Genomic DNA, 10,153 nt, shown 5'->3' with positions numbered 1-10,153 from the left:
CTGAAAATATGTGTTAGCTGTTGTGTTACATTTAACACATTGCTAAAATTATATAAATGCAAGTGTATCACAGCACTGTTGAGGCAAGTTAAATAAGCCACCACTATCATCAATGCAATAAAAAAGTACCTGTCATCTTGTTCTCAGCCGAAGCATACGTGTCTTGGTCTGGTTGGTTAGCAGTTTTTCCACCTAACACTTTGAAGAAACAAAAATTGAATCTCTTTAAAAATGTTTAGACAATTGCAAAGACAACACACAAAAAATGATATTTTATTTTACTTGGTTTGTTGACAATATAGATTATCAAAAAAGGTTGAGTTAATTTAATCTACATAAATGTGTGTTTTCAATCCTTTTTATCTTATTGAAAGCAAATAAATCTATTAATGTTTTTTCAAGTGACAGAGAATATGTGCAAGCCATAAAGAAATAGTAAAGTGGTTTAGCGGTACCTTTGCATGTCATGAGAAAGATCAGCCCAATCAAAAGGAAAAGGAAAACCAATGTGCGCAAAAGTAAGCTCATTACAGTGGTCAGATACTGAGTCTCCTCAATCACAAAAGAACCTGAAAAAAGTACATAGTTCAGCAACTGCAAATAATTTCAAATTAGCCATTTTGAATCAAACTATCTTTGAGACATTTGAGTCTGAAGATGTTACACAAGTTTTGATTCAAAATTATACAGTAAGTATTTGGCACTCTGAGCCCTGCAGTAGATGTTGGTGCTAAATATAGTTGATCTATTTAGGCCAGAGATGTCTGCCCACCATCTCAGTCTGACACTGGTGATGGAACTAATGCTGGAGAAAGAGGAAGGCCATATTTGCTCCTGTTCATGCATATCTATCAAAAGTAAGTGCTATGTTTCCTGCCGAGGTATGTGCGACAAAGACAAAGTCATTTTATCAATAAATTTCTCCTAATTGTCTTTTCTCTTGGTCTGAGTTTTTCCAGATTGAAATGTTGAACAGTTTTTAATCACAAAGATTATTCTGTTTCACCTTGCATGATATAAAAGGCTTCAAGGGGGCTCTAGCTAAAGATCCTTTGTGTTCTATAAGGCCATAAATCTACAATTATTAAAATATTGAAAACTTAAATTTCTTAGGCAAATTTCATCCAAAAGATCAAGCAATGTTTAGGAATCTCATGAAGGCTTTTATTTTAGCCAAATAATATCCCATCAGTTTTGTATCAAACATACCTTCTTCACTTGGTTTGACGACAGCCAGCCAGCTTTCAGGAGATTCTCCTGCACTGGAAATGCTGCACTTGTAGAGTCCTTCATCAGCCTTGGAGACCTTGGAAATTGACATACCACTTTTATAGAAGGTTTCAAGGTGTTTGCCATTTTTGTAAAAATCGCTAATGTGTGTCCTCTTTCTGTTCTTAGTAATACAATGAAGTGTTATTTCAGATCCTTCCTTCACTGGTTGAGCAGGAATATTCAGGATCACTGGACCAGCTGTGGGAATGGAGAACAGTTTAAACGTGTTATACTCCTGTTTATGACAGATTTGGACCTTGGCTGAAATAATTAACATGTTTATTTTTATAACTGTCTCAGCCCTTCTAAAAAATTAATTATTGATGAAAAATTTTTGTAAATGCAGTGCACTGTCAGACAACTACTCTTCTTTTATTTTCATTTTCTAAGTAAGTTCTTAATTTATCATTAAAGTAAAAAGATGTTCAAATATATAAATATATATAAATCATAGCATATTGCAATATTATATGCATATTGTAAAAACAAAATCTAAAATATAATCTTTTATTATTTAAAAACTTAAAGAAATNTATAATCTTTTATTATTTAAAAACTTAAAGAAATAATTCCATACTCAAACCTGTAACAGCAATGTTGAACAAATGCCTTTTTATTCCCCAATCATTTTCACACCAGTATTCTCCACTGTGTATTTCAGACATAAGATCAAATTTGCAGGATGGAGCTGGGATGCTGCAGTCTTCGGACACATTTGTGGGAATAATTTTAGGTTTTCTCATAACTCTCCATGCATCCACCATGTCTTTGTCTCCACCACAATTAACAAAGACAGACTCGTGCTCAAAAAACTGAAGTCTGTCTGGAGTGATAACAGGAAAGGCTGTAATGATAAAACCATAAAAATATAAATTGTTAAGATACAGTATAGTCTTCATCTCAAACAAGTAAACCTGCTTTTCAGCAGCTTGTAAGGACAGCTCAATTACACATTTGGTTATGGAAAGCAATGGATTTCTACTGGAACTTCTTTAAAGAAATTTTTATGTAATTTATATAGACATACCAAAAACATTAGAAAAATTTATAATTTCAATAAATGTTCCTAACTCACCAGGTATCTGAATAGTGTNTAAAAAAGTACCTGTCATCTTGTTCTCAGCCGAAGCATACGTGTCTTGGTCTGGTTGGTTAGCAGTTTTTCCACCTAACACTTTGAAGAAACAAAAATTGAATCTCTTTAAAAATGTTTAGACAATTGCAAAGACAACACACAAAAAATGATATTTTATTTTACTTGGTTTGTTGACAATATAGATTATCAAAAAAGGTTGAGTTAATTTAATCTACATAAATGTGTGTTTTCAATCCTTTTTATCTTATTGAAAGCAAATAAATCTATTAATGTTTTTTCAAGTGACAGAGAATATGTGCAAGCCATAAAGAAATAGTAAAGTGGTTTAGCGGTACCTTTGCATGTCATGAGAAAGATCAGCCCAATCAAAAGGAAAAGGAAAACCAATGTGCGCAAAAGTAAGCTCATTACAGTGGTCAGATACTGAGTCTCCTCAATCACAAAAGAACCTGAAAAAAGTACATAGTTCAGCAACTGCAAATAATTTCAAATTAGCCATTTTGAATCAAACTATCTTTGAGACATTTGAGTCTGAAGATGTTACACAAGTTTTGATTCAAAATTATACAGTAAGTATTTGGCACTCTGAGCCCTGCAGTAGATGTTGGTGCTAAATATAGTTGATCTATTTAGGCCAGAGATGTCTGCCCACCATCTCAGTCTGACACTGGTGATGGAACTAATGCTGGAGAAAGAGGAAGGCCATATTTGCTCCTGTTCATGCATATCTATCAAAAGTAAGTGCTATGTTTCCTGCCGAGGTATGTGCGACAAAGACAAAGTCATTTTATCAATAAATTTCTCCTAATTGTCTTTTCTCTTGGTCTGAGTTTTTCCAGATTGAAATGTTGAACAGTTTTTAATCACAAAGATTATTCTGTTTCACCTTGCATGATATAAAAGGCTTCAAGGGGGCTCTAGCTAAAGATCCTTTGTGTTCTATAAGGCCATAAATCTACAATTATTAAAATATTGAAAACTTAAATTTCTTAGGCAAATTTCATCCAAAAGATCAAGCAATGTTTAGGAATCTCATGAAGGCTTTTATTTTAGCCAAATAATATCCCATCAGTTTTGTATCAAACATACCTTCTTCACTTGGTTTGACGACAGCCAGCCAGCTTTCAGGAGATTCTCCTGCACTGGAAATGCTGCACTTGTAGAGTCCTTCATCAGCCTTGGAGACCTTGGAAATTGACATACCACTTTTATAGAAGGTTTCGAGGTGTTTGCCATTTTTGTAAAAATCACTAATGTGTGTCCTCTTTCCGTTCTTAGTAATACAATGAAGTGCTATTTCAGATCCTTCCTTCACTGGTTGAGCAGGAATATTCAGGATCACTGGACCAGCTGTGGGAATGGAGAACAGATTAAACGTGCTGTACTCCTGTTTATGACAGATTTGGACCTTGGCTGAAATAATTAACATGTTTATTTTTATAACTGTCTCAGCCCTTCTAAAAAATTAATTATTGATGAAAAATTTTTGTAAATGCAGTGCACTGTCAGACAACTACTCTTCTTTTATTTTCATTTTCTAAGTAAGTTCTTAATTTATCATTAAAGTAAAAAGATGTTCAAATATATAAATATATATAAATCATAGCATATTGCAATATTATATGCATATTGTAAAAACAAAATCTAAAATATAATCTTTTATTATTTAAAAACTTAAAGAAATCATTCCATACTCAAACCTGTAACAGCAATCTTGAGAGAATGGCTTTTTATTCCCCAATCATTTTCACACCAGTATTCTCTACTGTGAGATTCAGATATAAGATCGAATTTGCAGGATGGAGCTGGGATGCTGCAGTCTTCAGACTCATTTGTGGGAATAATTTTGTTAAGTTTTCTCATAACTCTCCATGCATCCACGTTTCCAATATTTCCTTAATTTTATTGAACTAAACAAATGGCAGTCAAGTTTTGGATACTGTATGTTCATGGATACATATCAATGAAAACATTTAATTTATGTATATGTTAAATATACATAACAAACTGAAAATTGTGCAATAAAATTGTTCACATACAACCAGAAAATGGAGTCCAGTATTGATGGTTGGTATTAATCATGTTACCAGGTACTTAAAAATAACTTTAAACAAAAACAAATCTGATATAACACAGTTTATTGACTTAAAAGTACTAGTATTGCTCATATTTGACAAACTGTGTTCCCAAAAATTACACAGTGCCACCTGGTGGTAGTTGGTGATGGACACGTCCCGACATGGTGCCAAAAACCTGACAGATTTTTGTTTTCTAAATTTGATTAATTTTTATGTTAAAATATTTCATGTTCCAATGTCCCTAAAAAAATCCAAACCTAAAACCAAACCTTTAGCTCATTTAGAAAGTTGGGTCCTCACGTGTAACCACCTGGTCACACGCAAAAAAAGTCCTCACGTTTCGGGAAATACAAGTAGGCCTATGTGTATACACACGTGTATACAAGCACACACACATATATATATATATATACTCGCATGGCATAGCCTTCATTTTTAAGAACAAGAATAGACTGTCGAGTTTCATATGAAAGTTCTTTTTGTGGACATTTTGAGTGTTTAATAGACCCCACAAATGTGATGCTCCATAAACTCAATCTGCTTAAATGAAGGTCAGTATGGCTGTGGCTGGCTGCCGGACTCGTCCCCGCAGCTCCTGGAGGCTTCGGCATTACGGTGGCTGAGGGACTTCCTCGGGGCCGTCTCTCCTCCTCCTAGGTGGGGGTCGGATTTCTTTGGTTGGCCCCTCCTTGGCCTTTTCACTCTAGGGGTCCCTTTGGGAGTCTGGGTTTTGGGTCTCCCAGCGCTGGACTCTTCAGCTCTTCACAACCACTATTGAGTATTTTTTCTTTGGATAAACTTTACACGCACAAGTGCACTTTCATAAACAACTACAGGTGCTTGGTTCCATGTACTTAGAGATTGACGTCCATATAGAAAGCCCAAATTCTTATCTTCACATAACACAGAGTGCATGTCAGACTAAATAATACTACATATACTTCAGTGATAGTATATAGGTGTTAGTTTATTGCATGCCTCGTACCATATCTGTTGGTTGTGCTGTTCTTTTTACATCTCTTTGCAGGTGATGAAGCAGACGGAAAATGTTTTTATCGTTATCTCCCTTTTATCTTTCTTTCATCTTCTCTCCTTTTTTCACTTTTGCCTTTCCTGTTCTACCTACATTGCAGTGTCCATATAATCTGTAAAACTCCCTACATATTTATAATAAAGCAATTTATATGCATAAAACAAGGGGAAGACTATGGCCATAGCCCTACTGCTCCAGTTGTGAAAGTAAAATCTGTTGGGCTCTTTTTGGCATCAAGACAATTATTCTTATTGTCACATTGCCAGACATGACACTGTAAAAAAAAAAAAAAAAAAAAAAAAAAGAATCTGTGAATCTGGATGTGTTTTTACCCACTATCAGGCGCAGCTCGAAGTGTGCACAGTCCACTAAAGTATGTAGGTAACTTTACCAATTTCATGAGCTTAATCTCCATTAAGAAAAGATCAATATTAACACTCTTCACAACACATTGGTTCTCGGTTAGATGAATATTGTCCGACGGGAGCTGAATGAACTTTCTGCCCTGTTAAAAGAAAAAAAAAGAACATTTACTACTTACTACAGCTGGAATTGAAAGCCAGTGCTTNAAATTTTTATGTAATTTATATAGACATACCAAAAACATTAGAAAAATTTATAATTTCAATAAATGTTCCTAACTCACCAGGTATCTGAATAGTGTAATGCAAAGGATGTTGGGTTGAATGCAACACTGCAGAGACACAAGGAAAAATTTTACATAAAACTCATTGAGTGCAATTGTGACTAAAAACAAAACAAACAGCAAAAAAAACACAGAGAAGAGCACATACATACATACATACATAGGTCTATTTGGACTATAGGTTCTTTGTTGTCATGATTATGTTTCCCTGCTTTTCTGTAATCAAATTTATTAGCTCCTCTTGCACACTTGCAATTGGCTCATTTCATGAACCTATTTTTTTATGCCTTTGAATACAGCTCTTTGGCAGACATACTCTGCCAGATTTTTTTTTCTTTAATCTCTTGTTGAGTAAAAATCTAATAGTAAAAGCTTTTATTCTAGGCCATATGCTAGCTTTTATATCATGTCATCCCGTTCCAGTATTCTGGGTAATAAAATTTATATAGTCTGAAAATGTATCACAATAGCAAGCTTACATTAAGTTTCCACATGCAGAAATCCTGCATTATTTAAACAATTTGAGCGTGAAGTGGGAGCTAATTTTCCTTCCGCCATATGCAAATGATGTGACTGTTAGCATCTCAGATATAGTTCTGACCAATCAGAGCATCGCGATTACTACGCCACGACAGTAGTGAGCAGGCCGGCATGTAAACAAATATGGTTGTGACCAGTAAGCGGCGCCGTGGATCGCATGATAAAGATGAAAATCCTGCTTGCTGCATGCACATATTAGATAATTGTATCGAAAATACATGTGTTATAACTAGGGCTAGATGGGACACCTTCAGAAAAATCGCAAAAGAGTGGATATCGCTGAAAGGGAGAGAGTGCAATGCCGTGTTGTCGATCGCTCACACGGTGGATAGGGAGTACAATGAACTGGAAACACTGCTCTACTATCGTCCCTCCTGTTAAAAACGATTAACAGACAAACAGCAAATGTTCTACGCCAGAAAAAGACAGCAACAAACACAACAATCAGCTGGTAACGGTGAGTGCATTCACATTATTGTTGAGATCTTGTGTAGCCTCCATAAAACTGAACATAGGTCATTAATTATGCATTTTTTTGTGCCATCATGATCATGGACCAGATTATGTACGTACCTACTTACGTACCTAGTGCATGTGTATATTTCGATTGGCCTAAAAGGCGGTAGGCAAGACATGTATGTATATGTAGTGGGATTTCTTGAATCATTGTCAAAATCTTAGCCTGCCACACAAAGATTGTCCTGATCATGCTGATAATGATCATTATAAACACAAATATATAAAGTGAAAAAGTGTAGGGTATCCAACAAGGCTACACTACAGTGAATGCTGTTGTTTTGCCTTTTTTTTTTGCCTGAATTTGTAATGAAAAAGTGCATGGATCATAATGGCAAACAGTTTTTTTTCTTCTATAGTACAGCTTCAGTTAGTGAATGATTTAACCTTTGAGAAGGATGGCTGAAAGCTATTCATTATTCTATCTTCAATTAAATCTTTACCAGGTATTACTGTTTCATTTCCAGATAGTGCTGGTCCTTCTCTAAAGAGATTGCGTTCAAAAGATGACATACATGGTTCTTCGGCAATTCTACCAGAAATCTATATATAGAGTATATGCAACATATTTGTTTTTAATTTTGTTCATAATCTAAACCTGATATGTTATCAATATGAAAAATTAGATCCCGCTGTGTACTTGTTTAAATAGCACTGTGTTGGAAACAATGCTGCTTTAGATTTTGAAATAAAGATTTCTTCAGAACAATTGCTCATATCCTCTTAATCTTTCATACTGGACATATGTGGGAATGTTTTTATAGATTGTGATAATTGAAGTTAAAGATGCTATTATTTGAGGCCAAAAATTTCAGGAATTTTCCAAATAAGTTTGAACCACTGCTCCAATCCGGCCGATATTTTAGGGATTGAATATTTATAGGACCCTCCACAGATCTACCAAGTTCCAAGTATGTGGCTTTATTACTTTTAGAGATAATTGGAGTCAAAGATGCTATTAGAGGCTAAAATGTCAATTTTTTCATGTATTACCCAGCTTCAAAAGACAATTACTCACTAACTGCAGGATGCCTGCTTGTGGAACTTTTCTTTTTTTTTCAAAGAAGTTGAACTATTTTACTTCATAAAAACCATAATACAAAAGTATTACCCAAGATGCTGAAACGGAACTCACTTTCTTGCCACATTCTGAGAGCTAGCCTATGGTCTATTCTGTCTACCTGCCTGATCCCAACTATGTTTCTGCCTCCAGGATAACCCTGCTCCTAACGGCTCACCCAGCGGCTTCTGGATTTCTGCTCATAAACTCTGGACAGACTTCCAGTTTAAACTTTGTGGATCTCCCTTCTTTTTATTATTTTCCGTATTATGTCTCCAGAACCAGTTCAATACACTAAGTTACCTTCAAATTAGGTGGCGAGGAAGTGGATCTGGTTCATAAAATAGAAAACCACTTTATTGTCCCACTTTGGGGAAATTGTGGTGTTACAGCAGCAAAGGTTATAGAAGTGGTCACAAAATTCGGACCTTAGAAGACTGTATAAAAGCAAAGTGTTGTACTGTACAGTGTTTCCAAATATAAATACTCTGTATCTGGACAATAAAAAAATCAATAACAGCTGTGTACAATTTTACAGTAATGGTTTTTCGAAAAATAGCAGCATTCCCAGAGATGTGCAAAAAACGACTCCAGCGTTTTATTTAACTAAGACAGAAACTGTGCCAAAATCAGTATGAATGTAAAATCGTCCTTATTCTGTAATCACTTGATATTGCAGGGCAGACTCCGGTAGGGCTCCTATGTGAAAACGGTGAGCCCGGTGCCCTGTTATTTTCACTAAGTTTGGTGGAGAAAACCTCCCTTCTTATGGCTTTATTTAAACAAATAAAAAGTTCTTGTCCTCAGCAACAACTTAGACTGCAAACTATTAGATCTTCAACTCTATCTCTAGCACACTGCTAATGCCCCAATAGTTCCGGCTGGGGCATTTTTCTATACTCACTGTAGCTAAGCTACAACCAGATGACAAAAGTAGCTTAACTACATCGCTTCTTTCTTTAACACTCTAACTTAATTCCAAGCCATTTTTTTATTTTTCTTCTTTCTCAACAAAACTAATGGTAACATTTACATTTACAATCTAACTTTATTTTGACATAAAACTGAACACTTAATTCTAATATATTTGGACAATCATGCATCTTACTACCACAACAATATAAAGCAACTGTCAGTGAATTATTCATTGTAACTTGGTAAAGCCTTGGATGAGACATAGCTGATAGACTATTTTCTAAAGCAGTGACTCTAGCTGATGCACGGATATCAATCAATGTTCTATAAGGCCATACATCTACAAATATTACAATAAAAAAAAAAAATCTAAATTCTAAGCCCAAATTCATCCAATTTCATCCAAAAGCTCCAGCAATGTTTAGAAATCTTTTCTGTAGGCTTTTATTTTAGCCAAATAATATACCATCAGTTTTGTATCAAAAATACCTCCTTCTTCTCTTGGTTTAACGACAGGCAGCAAGCTTTCAGGAGATTCTCCAGTACTGGAAATGCTGCACTTGTAGAGTCCTTCATCAGCCTTGGAAATGTTGGAGAGTATCATAACACTTTCATAGTAGGTTNCATCTTGTTCTCAGCCGAAGCATACGTGTCTTGGTCTGGTTGGTTAGCAGTTTTTCCACCTAACACTTTGAAGAAACAAGAAATAAAACTCTAAACAATGTTTAGACATTTGCAAAGACGACACACAAAAAACTGACATTTTCTTTCACTTGGTTTGTTGACAATATAGGATTATTATCAGAATAGGTGGAGTTCATTTTATCTACATAAATGTGTGTTTTCAATCCTTTTTTTCTTATAGAAAATAAACAGATCTATTAATGTATTTTCCACTGAACAAAAGCCATGAATAAATAGTCAGGTGGTTTAGCGGTACCTTTCCATCTCATGAGAAAGATCAGCCCAATCACAAGGAAGAGGAAAACCAAGGTGC

This window comes from Cyprinodon variegatus, unplaced genomic scaffold (genome assembly GCF_000732505.1).
Source record: "Cyprinodon variegatus isolate N-32 unplaced genomic scaffold, C_variegatus-1.0 Scaffold1957, whole genome shotgun sequence".
Classification (NCBI taxonomy): Eukaryota; Metazoa; Chordata; class Actinopteri; order Cyprinodontiformes; family Cyprinodontidae; genus Cyprinodon; species Cyprinodon variegatus.
The sequence above is the reverse complement of the archived record's forward strand: the minus strand, read 5'-3'. Positions refer to the sequence as shown.